The sequence below is a fragment of the Megalops cyprinoides genome, chromosome 20, assembly GCF_013368585.1.
Source record: "Megalops cyprinoides isolate fMegCyp1 chromosome 20, fMegCyp1.pri, whole genome shotgun sequence".
Classification (NCBI taxonomy): Eukaryota; Metazoa; Chordata; class Actinopteri; order Elopiformes; family Megalopidae; genus Megalops; species Megalops cyprinoides.
The window spans coordinates 9455001-9470387 of record NC_050602.1 but is presented as its reverse complement, the minus strand read 5'-3'; the positions used below and the strand labels follow the sequence as shown (position 1 = coordinate 9470387).

Below are 15387 nucleotides of genomic sequence, written 5' to 3'. Positions count from 1 at the left end.
TGCAGCAGTCTGTAGCTGGTGCAGTCAGGGGGAAGTTCTGAGGGGAGACATTCTGCATATGGAAAATGTCACCTCGTCTTTCAACGAGGAGGAGGGGGCAACAGTCACTCTGACAGCGTGATAAATAGAGAGGAACCATCCCTGTCGGTTTGAGATGGGCAGTGGTTTCAGGCAGTTCAATGAACCTGACATAGAATGCTGCAGGAAGGGAGGGAGGGACAGGGTGAAACAGACAAGGAGAGAGAAGGGGGGAGAGAGAGGAAGGGGAGAGAGAAAGAAAAGTAGAAAGAGAGACAGAAAGAGAGAAGGAGAGAAGGAGAGAGGGAGAGAGAGGGATTTCAAAGAGGACTTTCTCCACTTCCGCCCCAGTAGGCCATGTTTGTTGTCTTTTCTGTGCCCATCCCCATGGCAACGGTCTCACTGACATTCAAAGGACCCTGGTCAACATATGCCCGAGCTTTTAGGGTTAAGGTTCAGTTTCGGCAACACCTTTACTATTTTAAGACTCAAAGACATAGTGTGATGACTACACACTAAACAATGACACTCCAATATACCTGGAACGTCATACATTTGTCCAAGGATATAAAAAAAGCAGTGCCCTTGTACCCCACATTTAATAAAAACAATGAGTATGACAACGAGTATTCATTCAATTCTCAAAAAAAGCACCATTCCAGTATTATTTTAAAAAAAAGAACCAGGGTTAACACTGGTCAGTTTCACATTTGGAAATAATCTGTTCCAAATCCATCTTTCCTAATCTACATCAACAGTGAATTTCATCTTGCACCACTAAATGCAGCAAATTCCTTGAGATAATATGATAAATATACATGTAGTTTCAGTTAACTGCAACATGACCCATTTTCACTTCTGCAACCATGTGTACTACGAAAACTGCCACTTGTTTTATTAGGTAAACTTACTGATTTAATATTTATTCGTTGGGCTCCATTTGGTGGCCAACACATAAAAATAACTTAAAATGACTGTCTGCACAACAGATTTTAAAAATACACAAACTCAGAGCTGATGTCAATTAACCACAAAGAAATCTGGAAAATGTTGTCTTTATCTTTCCATACAGTAAATTCCTCAGTGATATCCTATCATATCAACTTCAAAAGTATTTAGGAGGCTAAATGTCTCACAAACTACTGGTCTCTCAGGTCCACGGTTACCCCCATTTCATTATATAAATGTTTACCCAGCAGAGACTCTTAACCAAAGTGATTTTCATAGGTGACATCATTACATGTTATCAATTTGTATGTAAACTGGATATTCACCGAGGCAATTCAGTTTGAGTCGCTTGTCCTAGTGTACAACAGTGCCTCACGCGGGAATTGAATCAGCAACTTTCAGCTTATGAGCTCTGGTCCTTAACTGCTACACCACACTGCCCCCACACTTCCTTCCACTGGCAAACATTTGTGGAAACATTCATTAAAAAAAGGAGTGAGGTAACTTTTTATGGACCACCTTTTGTTTTTGCTTTTGGTTTGCAGCTGGCACATTGTGCTGCTAATTGCTCGCTCTGTCAGTTCCAGGCACGCCTGTGCCCATGCTCTTCCTCTGTGCAAACACTCACTGTGTGTACTCTGAGAGCCTTTGTCACTCTATTGGGACCCGTGGATGGGGGGGGGGGGGGGGGGGCGGGGGGGGAGAGATGAGAGAAGCGTTAACAAATGGCCCTCTAAAGAGGCCTCTGCCAGTGACGAGTTACACTGACGTGTTTTTAAAAAAAGCCACCTGCTGCACCCTTACAAAACAGCACCGCCATGACACTGAAGCTTGTGCTAACCTTGAGCGGCTCTATGCTCAACCCCCCCCCCCCAGCTCAGGGGCTTGCTGGGCCATCAACTCGAGCTCACCTGGGCAGCTGGCACAGCAGGCCAGTGTCACAGGAGGTCAGTTCTCACAGTACATTTAAAGGAGGACAGCCATGTAACACTTCTCGCCCAAGCACAACGGTTTTCACATCTTCCCTTTCTTCACCGACTCATCCCCCACTCAGAACTAGTGTATCAGAGGGTCCATTTACACAGTGCAGTGGAGAGCTCCCCTTGCATACAGGCTAATGTATGGGTGCATGTGCTTAATTTACTGTTATGTTTCCCTCCACTGTATGAAACACCGAGTTTCCTCTTTAGCCCCAGTCTGCTATCTATTCACTCCCTTCACATCCGCTACTGGTAGATCTCCCATCTCTGCCTGTGTTCCTCCTCATCTCATTCAACTTCCCAAGTTAAGCTTCATTTAACACCTCTTTGGAAAATCCATGGTTTTCTCCTCTAGTCCTTTACCAGTGTGTATAGAGGCTCTTCCTTCTGTGCTGGCAACCCACTCTACTGAATCTAAGCCAACTTTAAAAATCACTACACAAAAACATATAAAAAGCTAATCGTTCTTACATGTTGCCAATGTTCAAGAGCCCATACTAAAATAACACTCTTCCCACAAGCTGCCTGGAAAAGGATCTCTCTGTTTAAGTGCTTATGTATGATACACAGCTTGCAGATAGACGCCCACCATGGAAAAGTCACATTTCTTGGCACTGTTGAAAATCTGAGTCTAAGGGAAATCAGGAGTTATAATGGGCCGCTCTAGAACAACGCACTAGAGTGTGTCAGAGCGAGAGACGGCGCGTCCTAATCAACATCATCCCCACCATTGCTGTCACCAGCATCGCGCGAGGCTCACGCACTCTCCCCGCACCATCGTCAACGTGTTAATGGAACCTAATTCAGCGCAGATGGCAGGTGTTAAAACCGCTCCGACTTTCTTAAAGAAAGCCTCAAAAACGTAAATGAGATCCTTTGAAAGGTGCAGACAACACACAGGTCATAAACCCACCCACCTCCCCACACCCGAATCAGCAACAAAGCCAGCCTGCATCAGGCCTAGACAGGCTTCTCTCCTGTAGGCACAGCTGTGTAAACAAACACCAGAGAAAGAGACCCCCCCTCCACCTCACGCATAACAAGCACAGGTACAGAGGACTAAACTGTACCACACCGCCTGCCCTTTCAAGTAGGGCTACCAAGAAACGCTCTGGAGAAACCCTGGTACTGCTCTCGTCACAAGTGCAAGGAAAGGGTAAAGCTGCCATAAACATGGCCCTAGACCTTTTCAAAATGATAACTCCCAAATTTAATAATTAAGGGATCTCTCGACACTCCACAGAACTCATTTTCAAACCTCATACCTGCTGCTGGTGGAAATGCCAGGGAGGCTATCCCACCTTGGGACTGGAACAGAGCTACACTATATGGACAAAAGTATTCGGACGCCTGACCATTACATTGTAATGACATTGTATTCAAATATGTATACTTCAATATGGAGTTGGTCCCCCTTTTGCAGCTATAACAGCTTCCACTCTTCTTGGAAGGCTTTCCACAAGATTTTGGAGTGTTTCTGTGGGAATTTGTGCCCATTCATTCTGTAGAGCATTTATGAGGTCAGGCACCGATGTTGGACGAGAAGGCCTGGCTCGCAATCTCCGTTCCAGTTCATCCCAAAGGTGCTTAATGGGGCTGAGGTCAGGGCTCTGTGCGGGCCAGTCAAGTTCTTCCACTCCGAACTCATCAAACCATGTCTTTATAGTCCTTGCTTTGTGCACTGGGGCACAGTCATGTTGGAATAGAAAAGGGCCTTCCCCAAACTGTTGCCACAAAGTTGGAAGCATAGCATTGTCCAAAATGTCTTGGTATACTGAAGCATTAAGATTGCACTTCACTGGAGATACAGGGCCTAGCCTAAACCCTGAAAAACAGGTGTGGCCAAATACTTTTGTCCATATACTGTATCTGACAAAGCACTGCAGCAAGGAATCCCTAGCAGCCCAGTGCACAGCGAAGTTCGACTACGCACATAATTCACAGAAAACTCCCACCTGGGGACAAATCCCTCCCTGTTAAACTCACACAAGCTGTTCTGACTTACATTACATTACATTACATTGTCTTATCCACAGCGACTTACACGCATTATAACTTTTACATGGTATCCACTTATACAGCTGGATATTTACTGAGGCAACTGTGGGTTAAATACCTTTCCCAAGAGTACAGCAGCAGTGTCCCAACAGGGAATCGAACCAGCAACCTTTTGGTTACGAGCCCTGCTCCTTACCACTATGCTACACTGGTGACTAATACTAGCAGTCTAGTATTATTAAAGGGGTATGAGGTTAATTGGAGTCTCCCTTCAGAACTTCACATGCACTGCCTGCACACCGCACAAAAGAGCAGGAGGAAGGCAGGGCAGTAGATGGGACTGTGTCTATGAGCACCTGTCCAGGTGCACTTAGAACGTGGTGACACTGACAAGGCATTTTATACTTACGGACAGCTGCAGGTGAGGTGGGGTTGAAAGTGGTTTGGAGTGCACAAACTACACACATCTGACAATTTACCTAGATGGTGGTGGATAGGATTCTCTTCTTACAGTAATTTATAACACAAGGTTTAAGGTCAGCTTGGCTAGTTTAATGTAGAGCACTACTAAACTAGCCAAGCTGACCGTAAAATTTGTGTTACACCTACTATAAGAAGAGAATGTTAAACAGCACAGCTAGTTATCAGAGATAACTAGCAAGGAGCAGAAAGTCGTGCATACTTTTCTAAGAAATGTGAATGACAGGAACACATGGCCTCATTCTCTGAAAGCAGAGCGCTGTCACAGGGGCCAACAGTCTCGAGGAATTCCGTCACTCCTTACAGAAACACTGGTGCACTGACAAGCCAAACATTTTAAGAGCTCAGAACACAAACCTATGTGCGGCGGTGGAAAGCCCTGGCATGTTTTAATAAGAGAGACACCCAACAAAGCTCTTAAAAAGAACTTTTATGGAAACAGTGAGGCGACACGGAAAACAGAGCCGTCACCTCAAACGTATCAGTTGCCGGGCTATTTCCGACTTTTGCAACATTTAAAGATAACTGGAGGAAAACCTTGTGCTACTTGCAAAGTCAAACATGTTGCAGGTGCACTGTGGAATGCGGGCAATTACGGATGCCCTTTGTTGCTTTCTGAGGATTTACAGCCACTGAGGGAATGCTGCACTTTTAGCAATGAGGACACTGAGATAATGTGCAGTGCACGCAGCCCAGCGATAACGCAACAATGTGCGTGTCCTCTGTGGTCAAAACGGGACAAAGAATGCTGGGGACATTCAATAGCCTTCAGTAAAAAATAAAAATTTTTAATAAAACTCTGGTGGACCTACTGTGTCTTGGGAATAACTGAGGAAAAATAACTGTTCCCACGTAAAATGTGTCTCATGAATCTGTCAAAGGGAATTCCAGGGACAGGGATGGATAGCAGGCTTCTGACAGTGTATGCTAAAGTAAGAGCCATGCAGCTTACAACTGACTGAAACTTACAGTCTCAATCTTGCAACTTGCCCAATCGGATGTATTCACTATCACTTCTGACTGAACTTTATAACTATGAATAGCTTGGATTCTTGTCCACACGAGATAAAAAAATCCCCCTGCAAACTCATTCATTTTCAAGGGCTAATATTGAGTTTTCATTGACTTCTACACTGTACAAAGGGATATTTCTTTCCATTGTTTGGACTTCTTTATCTATGATCAATTTCCCCATTCACACTGCCATGCTTCTGTACCGAGTAAGATGAGGGGAAAGATAACCTACAGAGTTGCTTAACGCACACAAGCAGCCATAATGAAATGACTTGCCTGAAAGAAAATTACTCGACCAGGAAAGAACCTCGTCACAATGATATATACGATACCATACATACGCACACAGAAATCATTTCTTTAATAAAGTTACCTTTATCCCTTTTACTTTTCAATGCAGCAGCTGTCAAACACCTGGAATGCAGTAACCCATTTCAAACAGTAAATGTAAACTGGCTGACTCATGAAGCGTGTTTACGGTGCAGTTTGTCCATTGAGGAGTCTCCACAGTGTTACAGCATTAACTCCCATCTTCCAAACTTACTACTCTGTAGCTACACTAAAATCATAGCAAAACACTTTGGCTTTTAGCTTTATGTGAAAGACAGTTCTGGGCAAATGGCATGTACTTGGCCCAGCTTTGCCCAACTTGGCCCTGTCTTATTCACACACAATGAGTTTTTGCAGAACCTTTGGCAACATGTGACTTTAATTATGTGACTTGGATGATGTGGCATGCAGATATGATTGCACAGTTTGAGCAACATGGTAATGTTCAGTCATTCAAGTTGACACCAATGAACGACAATCAACCCAGAGTTCCTATATAAAACATACTTTGAGCTGAGACATCATTGCAGTACCTGCAGAGAACTGTTTTACAGTTTTAAATGTATGTACTTACATAACTGGAGTATCTATGTTGTAAAATTTAGAGGCTATAGCATCTTAAGAATGTACCACATAGTTACATCACAAATTAGGAGACATAAAAGAAAGCTCAGGAGGTATGTGGGATATGTACTGAAAAACTACATCTATCTTTCACATTTTGTCAATTAGTTCCCCTCCAAACATCAATGGGCATAAAGCCTCCGAGAAAGGGTAGAAAATGAATCTGACACAAACAAATAAAACAAAACAAGCGGGGTTTCAAGGCGTTTCAGCAATTGGCTCTCTAAAAACAGCAGACTGAAAGTGGTCTTCGAAGTTGTAACAAAAGAGGAATTTCAGATGATCCAAACCTTTTTCTATAGATTTCTATGGATCTGGGGGAAATGTCTGCTGTATGGAATACTCTGTAAGACAGGCACTTATCCCTCCCACCTTACCCTGACTCCCCACTCCCTTTATCTTGAGCCCTCGTTCACGTTATCTTGGTGTCTGAGGAGGGATTGACCTCAATTAATGTACTTCCAGGCATTTTAGCCAGGAGGCTGACACGCGATTGCACATCACCCTACAGTAAATGGAGACAGGCACCAAGAACTGGGAGGTATTCTGATGCTTTGGTAGAACTGGAGAGGCCCACTTCAGTTCTGGTCCAACATTCACCTTCATTCTGATTGCAGGGATCAAGTTTGTTCCTTAAAGGCAGAATCACTGAGAATCAAACCACATGAGAACAGAGCGCAGCATGCAGCTGTTGCTCAACAAGTTTAAAAAAACACAAGGACCCTCCAGAGAGGCACAAAGGATGTTCAAGGAGCCTGGGAACCACTTCAGCCCAGTTGTTTTGCCAGATAAATTTCGTGACTAACTTGTCACAAATATGCTGGCCTTTTGCTACCACACCTTAATTGGAGGGACTCTCTAAAACATAAGCAGCCAGTTAGTTCCACACGTCTCATATGCACGGATAACAAATGTATTTATTTTTCTGACCCATCCCTGTCACTGACAGAAATTCGGCACTGTCACACTGGGGAGCTCAGTGAGGGCCCAAGGGACTTGTTAGCTGAACCTCTGGATAGAGAGGTTACACAGAATTACACAGTGGTGCCTCAATATCAAGGAGGAGGTGGAATGCATAGACCACACAATAGCTGAGCTCGTATTCCTGCAGTACGAGCCAAGCAGCAGGCTACATTTCACGATCAGGGAGTACTAAATGAATCTCAATCTGTCAGTCAGGATTTATGATTGAGGACAGCCAAATATTTAGCCAGCAACGTTAATGTTTTTTTCCATCACAGCTTGTTACTACTTGTTACTATGGTTATATTTTATATTATATATACATTTTATATATATATATATATATGTAATGTATATATACTTTACATATATACATTATAATGGTTGAGCCAAACCATTATCCAACAGTGACAAGGAGCGCACAGAAGCCAAATATAACTGGCTTCATTTTGCCCTAGAAGGGTGATTTTTTTGTTCACCAGACTCCACTCCTTGTACCACTTGCAGAACGCTGGCCAGGTGCCCAAGAGTGGCCCAGACAACATCAAAATTAAAATGCAGACATGTGTATTTGTGACAAGTGTGTTGTGAAAATGTATTGAGGAAAGAGGCCCATAAATGGCTGTCACACCCGGGTCACCTGCAAAAGTTCAAATCAGAGTTAGCTTGAGAGAGCCTTTCCTTTTCCAATTTACTCTGATTTCACATCACAAAAAATTCAGTCACACAGGGATTGCATCTGTGCATTTCAAAGCAAGAGCAGTGAGAAGTAGGCCTTCACTCAGTCTTCACTAGGTCTAAGGATACTTCTGAGCTGTTTGAGAGCTGTAGCTCCAGGAGGTTTGGAGAACCCCTCCGCCGCTTGTCTATTTTTGGTGCTGCCAAACTGCGTTACACAAAACATGGGACAGAGTGAATGAGAGTGTCGAGATGAAGAGTTCTCCTGAGCCAGATCTGCTCAGAGAACTGTGCAAATTTCAGAGGTATTTGAGGTAGGGCAGGCACGGATTACAAGCACATACGCACATATGCGTCATCGCATACTGTGATTAGTGACCATGAGGTAGAACATCTGTCTGCATGTCGAGCATTTTCTCCCTTCAGATTGTTGATGGTGAGTAGTCTTCAAGTGTAACAGTATGTAGCCTCACTTAGCTAATTCTTATTTAGCTAATGAAACCCTTAAAGAGCAGGCCCATATTTGATATAGCACGGCCTCTTGTGCCTTACAGCTTATGCAGAATGGCCTTTTAACAACGTAAGGCCAAATTTTACAGCGCTGACGACTTATTTCGAATGCGTGCCCACATCACGGCAAGCTTGCCGATTTACTGCAAGAGCTGCCGGTGTTGGCTAGCTGGGCTATGACTGCATGGACCAGGAAAACAAGGCGCATTCCCTCCACGTCTCTGCATGGCAATGTCAGGCTGGTGTTATTGTTAGCCGTCGGTGATCGCTCTAAATGTGGCTTTTCAACGGACCATTTTGTGACGTTGTAACGTACGCAGGCCCCGGGAATTCGAGCATGATCCCTCTCGAGGTCCCTGACAAGTAGCTGTGCTGTTTTTTTTTTTTTACAGATGTGGGGAGTGGCAGGAAGTGAAATATGACCAAAGAGGTGAAAAGTGGGTTGGGTTGCATCTGTTGCCCCCCATCGAAAATAGACGGGATACGGTCGCACATTAATGAAACCCTATTTTTGGGCACATCCCTCAGACATGCCTAGTGTAGTCTGCCCCCTTTTCCTTTCCACCACAGTCCTGTGGCAGGAAATGGAGGGGTTGGGAGACAGACAGATGAGGGACAGTACATGCCACGGCATCTGGAAGTTACCAAAAATGGGATCGAAAACTGACATGTCCGATTTCCAGAAAATAAATTATGAAGCTACACTGTTTGTTACTATTACCCCTAAAATAACGTCATTAAATTTATTAGGCACTGTCTTCTTCCAAGCAAATTTAGAAAGCATTGCCAAGCCTCCAGTGACTTAACGCAACATAATTTTAACACCACTCATGACAATTCTAACAATAAGAGAGCTATTTGAAACAGTTAGCCTTTTGTGACTAGACTTTAAACACTCTGTTTTAACAGGACAGGCAGCTTTGCAGCATGTGGTTTGGTGCTACCCAAACTCTGTAAATAGGTGTAACTGCAATATTTGAAAAATGCACCTCCACCCTGCTACACGTCAGCGCAAAATAAAACTGCAGGGAACGTGTCCCAGGACCTTTATTTTTAACCAGCACAGAGACACTCTGTCCATGTGCTTAAATTAAACAGGGGCTCTCACTGGTTTACACCAACTCTGTTATTAAAAATCACCTGTTGCCCAATCAAACTGTAGCTTAATGCTAAAGCTCTGCCATAGCTGAAAAGTAGTGCCTTAGCCTGGCTGGAGGGGCCGTCACAGCACAACTGAGCATGCTCAGAAACATCGCTGGACTCTGATTCACTGCAAGCAGCAGCTGCACTTGAACAGTAAGGGGGTCTCAGGCCTGAGGCCCATGAGGGGCCCAGGCAGTGTAATCATGTTTCTGTGGTGGTAGAGTTAGTTGTGGTAGTTATGCGGCAGAGGCCACAGAGATAAGTCTGCACTAAGGCTCAGCTAAGGGCGGTTTGTGTATCTATACTTCTATACTCAGGCAGGAAAGCAAGAATCTGAATAAGCACACAGACCTGCGGTGGAAAGGATGGGCCTTTTCCCCCAAAGACATTCAGCCACATTAGCGCCACAGAACAACAGTTCCATTTTCACATAAAACAGCGATGCCTCTGTTTGCCAAGAACTTACAAAGGCAAACAAGTCCAAAACAGGAGACCCCCGTCATTCACAGGGGATTTTTCCCCCCCGAGATCCCCGTGACGGGGGAAATCTACCAGTGCTCTGCCAACAACAAATTCTGGCACAAAGGAAATTTGTTCCTGGCACAAAATGGACACATTTTTCAGTCTGATGTAAGAATGCAAATAAACAAGTGATTAGCGTGTGTTACTAGAGAATAACGCAATAACCATGCGTAAAATATGACATAAGCACTACGGCACAGGTGTTGGCATAGCAGTCTACAGCTGGGGAGCAGAGTGAGAGACCGGGAACAGAGGGAAAGGCAAAAGGAGCCACCCATACACTCCTTTCCCCCCAAACTGGCCAAACATGTTAAATATCAAGTTATAGTTTTAATTTATTACATTAAGCTTTTCTAAGATATCATAAGACCACGTTCCAGCAGGGAATGATTCCAGCTGAAACACTCCTGTAATGACAGGAGAGGAAGTTCTTCCACAGAGTCAAATGCAGTGGGTCCATGAGGCTTCCCTCTGAAGCCACAGCGCGGGGGATACCAGCTATAACCCCGAATTTATCGGGACACCACACAGCGGTTTTTTTCCAGCCTAACCGGTCATTAGAACAAGGATCAAGGCTTCCAAAAGCAATCTTGGCCTCGCGAACCAACCGCAAAGAGCGCGTATTACTGCTGGCTCTCCAGCCAAACTGTCAAAGCAAACAGGGCCGCTGCTCTCCAATGCAGGAAATCCCAAAGCTTTACGTGAATCGAGGTTTGATTTAAACGCCTAAGCGGTCCGCAGCTCTACGCACTCCTGATCAGAAGAGAGCCTTTTGGTAGTCATTATTCATGTTCCCGTGAGGGAGATGGGGGGGGGGGGAGGAAGAGTAACAGCTGTGTTAACTTTTCCAGCCGAGAATGTCATAAATCCAGCTTAACGTGGGGAGGGGGGGACGTAAGAGAACAGGCCAGCGAGGAAGACGCCCACACTCGGCCGTGACTTCATGAACTGCGAGATTGCCCAATCACGCAAAACTCTAACGGAGACCTGAGCACCGATCTCCAGCCATCCAGCATGCTAAACTGCCAGATCATTGTAGCCAATTGGATTCTTTACTCTGGGAAATATTCCTACGTTCCTGTACCTCCTGTTCCCTGTAAAAATCCTGACAACCCATACGGCTACCACAGCATCTCTGGTTCTACCAGTCTCTCTGGTTCCTGACTGCTGGCTTCTCTGGCACGCAATGTCTGTTTGGCATTACCTAAAGCTCGACATCTGCAGACAAAAAAAAAAAAAAAAAAGAAGTGAGCAAAAGGGATTGGTACAACCTCCTCACTAATGCCACGGAGCCGCAGCTAAGCTCAGATTCGTCAGAACGCTTTGCATGGTCTGCCTCCGCAGACCGCTAAGCGCTAACAACCTGGGCGTTTCATTAGCAAGGTTCAGGGTTCAGGCTTCCTCTGCACTGTGTCAAAGCCCTGTGTTATGAAGGGGCTGCCATGGTACCTGGCAAACCAGGCACCGTTTAAACAAGAGCTCTGATCCTTCTGAGGCTTACGCCTGAGGCGTGGTCTTAAGTGCATCAGCGCCCCTGAGCCAGGGCGGTGGAATGATGTAGCATAAAAAAACAGCGCTATGGCCACCAGGCAGAGACCTGCTGTCCAAGCGCCCACATAAGGCATAAGCTGTGCTTACCTACCACTGCGCTGACCCCCTCCTTTCATGAGCTGCCAGGGGGTGTGGGTGTGTGTGTGTGTGTGTGTGTGTGTGTGTGTGTGTGTGTGTACCGGATGGCTCCACAATGATTGGCTTTCTCCTACCCTGTGATTATCTACACCATGTGCAAATAGGCGCATGTTGTTGTTCCTGGGGGGGGAAAGAAAGAAAAAAAAAAAAAACTTCCATGCTCCCGGCAATCTTTTTGAAAGCTCAAATTTGACAACTTTCCACTACTTCAAAAGTTTACTGAAACATCCTGCGAGTCAATTACAGTGCTTCATTCATAAAAATCTTCGAAGACGCACTATATACGGACAACAGTACGAAATCTCGCAGGCCCTGGTATAAATTGTACAGTTTTAATTGTGGCATGAGCTGAGCAGTTTTCAGTTAGTCATCTTCACTTTACCACACCCCTTCAGAACCAATCAAAAGATGCATGCCTCCAATGAACAGTAGAAAGAGACCTCTTAACTGGACAACACATCTCACTTGAATTGATTTGAATCATAAAAGAATAATACACCCTTTCCACGTCACAACACAATACCGCCGACAATTGATCCAGCTGGTCAAGTTGCCAAGAGGACATGCCAAATGTGAGCCCCAGCACTCAATTTTGAATGGTGAAACTGTCAGCACTGCCTCTGACACAGAAGACATTGTCCCTCTCAAACTGTATCCCAAACTCCCTTCTTGAAATTCCTTTTCCTCTGAGTTTTGTAAGGACCGGTCACATTCGTGCCCTGGGAGGCACGGAGAACCCTGGATGCCTGGAGCAGTATCTCTCCCAATCCACCCCCCACCCCCACCCGCACGGAGTGGCCGGAGGGAGGGGAGGGCTAATCCGGAGGTGGTGTGTGTATGTGTATGTGTATGTGTATGTGTATGTGTATGTGTATGTGTGTGTGTGTGTGTGTGTGTGTGTGTGTGTGTGTGTGTGTGTGTGTGTGTGTGTGTGTGTGTGTGTGTATGTGTGTATGTGTATGTGTGTGTGTGTGTGTGTGTGTGTGTGTGTGTGTGTGTGTGTGTGTGTGTGTGAGAGAGGGGGGGGGGGGGGGGTTGTTGGGGTCTGAGGGAGGCCCCTGCCTCTCTGCCACTGCCCAATTAAATTTCCTCCGATGACATCACTGCATTCTTCACATGGGAGATGAACAATGACGGCTTTGACTTTTGATGTGTGGGCATGACCACTTCTCTGTACACAATTATATCCATCTGCCCGGGAGATATGCCAAACATCTGTTTAACCCTCCCCTCCCACAGACAGGCAGTACCAACTTGTGCTGGGGGGTGGGGGGTTAGGGGCCACACTTCCAACCCTTGAAGCAAACCAGGGCGAAAAACTTTTATACTGATACCTGAAAAATTGCAGGTTGCTAAAAATATTTTCTTGTAATTTCAAAAACCGAAGATGTTTCTCTCCCTTTAAACACACACTGTGAGACTGGAAACCTCTCTGGTTCCTTCCCGTTTTGTCCTTGAGCTCAAGGCAATGGCATCAATTTAACTGCATAAGTTCACTTCAAACCTTTTCAAAGCGTAAAAACAGTAGCTACTCAGGCTTTCAACAGGCACTGAATTTTATATATTATTCCATATTATACTAAAGTGTTCTAAAATGAGCACAAAATCATCTTTCTAAAAGAGGGAACACATTTCTACATTGTCATATTACTGCAAACTGTGATAAGGGGCTCAGTAATCAAATCACACGGTCATATCTCATGAGCAGATTCACCTCAACCAACAAATATGAGCTTTTGAAGATGACCATAATGTTTATGTCATAAACAATGAATTGCCTAGAATCTTGGACAAGACAGCAAAGTTGATGGCCTGACCAGCTGGCACCTGACCAAAGTCGATATTGGCCAGCTAGCTTGTTAACAAGGATAGATTCACTTAATTTCTTACATCATGTTGATCTGCCATGTACTGAAAATCTTACACACACGCAATACTTCCATGCAGGTCAGTCTAAGCAATAGCCCTGCAGCATGGTAAAGACAGTGAGGAAGACACCTGAGGCAGGACTGGTCGTGCAGTGTCCTTTTTGCTGGCCGAATATGGCGCAGTGTAATATCCTGCAGTGTGCGGTTACACTGAGGGACTTTCACACAGCAAAACTACTGGTTTTCAGATGCACTTACCGCAACACATGTACTGCAGCTTAACAGCTTTGGTCCCAAAAAACCAGTAGCATTTCAATGTTACCAGCTGTTTGAAACAATCTCAGGCATTGCTTTAAGGTTACAGAACTGTGATGAATCGCTTTTAACGTGTATTTCAGTAACCCATGTATTTATGTGCATGTAGCACAGTGATTTCAAAAGCACTTGTGGGAATAATTTTCCTCTCACCTCAAATCACACCACTAAAATCCTGGATAAAGAAAAAAACTCAATGAATAACAGAAAATGAACCCCATTTGATTACATGAGTACAGACCCCATACCAACATGTTCAGCAAACACATCAAATCAAAATGTAACCTGGGACCCTATAGGAACCATGCAGGGGGAGAAACCCAGACTCCAGCCCTGGGCACAATATGGCATTTCTCAACACTACCATAAAACCAGCTTAAGCCGTCACACTACACGTTTTTTAAATTCCAATAAAAGCACCCAAGTCAGCATGTTAAGCACCTGGAACAGGCCTACACCAGATGGATACAGTCTGCGTTAGCTGCTCTCGGTGACGGTCTCCAACCTCTCGGCCTCTCTGCACGAGGAACCGCTGCTACACAGTCGTTACGAGGTTCAGATTTCAGTCATGTGACCGGCAGAGTGTCCAGGGTGTGAAGAAGCCCCTCCCCCACACTTAAACTGTTTTAAGGAGGGTGGGAACACAAAGAATTTAAATGAAACGGTGAGAGAACATGATAGTGGGGGGGAAGGGGACTTCAGGAATGGGCGGATAAGAGCTCTGCTTTACCTGCACTGGGTTTTCCCCCTTAAAATTTCTCCAGTTTCAATTCTGGAGGCTGCTGAAAAAGCATTTCCTTAACAGGAAAAACTATAAATGCTTTTACAAACACTGAAGCATCCTGCTGGATATGGTATTGTGACCCAAATAACACTGTTTACTGCAAAAGTAAGCATTTCAGAATCAGTGAAAAAAAATGCCAGTTACTGAGGTTGTGCGGAAAACTGGCTGTTTGCATTGCCAAGCTTGAAATGTTAACTAGTTAACTCCGGCAAGATAGCAACGTGTGACTTCCACATTCTTGCATTCTTGACATTCATTAGAAATAACTCGGTCAACATGGAGAGCATACTGACCTTAGATATGGATCACCAGTGCCTCCAAGATTCTCTGATTCTGTACCAGCAGAATATTCACTGTATAATTTATATTCCCATGCAAAATAATCTGGGGTCTGCAAATAGTACAAAATAATAGTAGCAAATAGTGGCAATCGCAAAAATGCCATAAAATTAGGCAATATCAGTAATTTCATTTTGAGTCGATGTTCCATCGTGCTAGGTGGTCTGGGGGGTATAACACTGAC

General features: G+C 44.7%; 1 protein-coding gene across 1 annotated transcript in view; it reads right to left on the bottom strand.

Moving 5' to 3' along the window:
- Nucleotides 1-15387, bottom strand: part of lamc1 (laminin, gamma 1) — an 84116-nt gene that overhangs the window by 32188 nt on the left and 36541 nt on the right. The gene's annotated exons all lie outside the window — the stretch shown is intronic.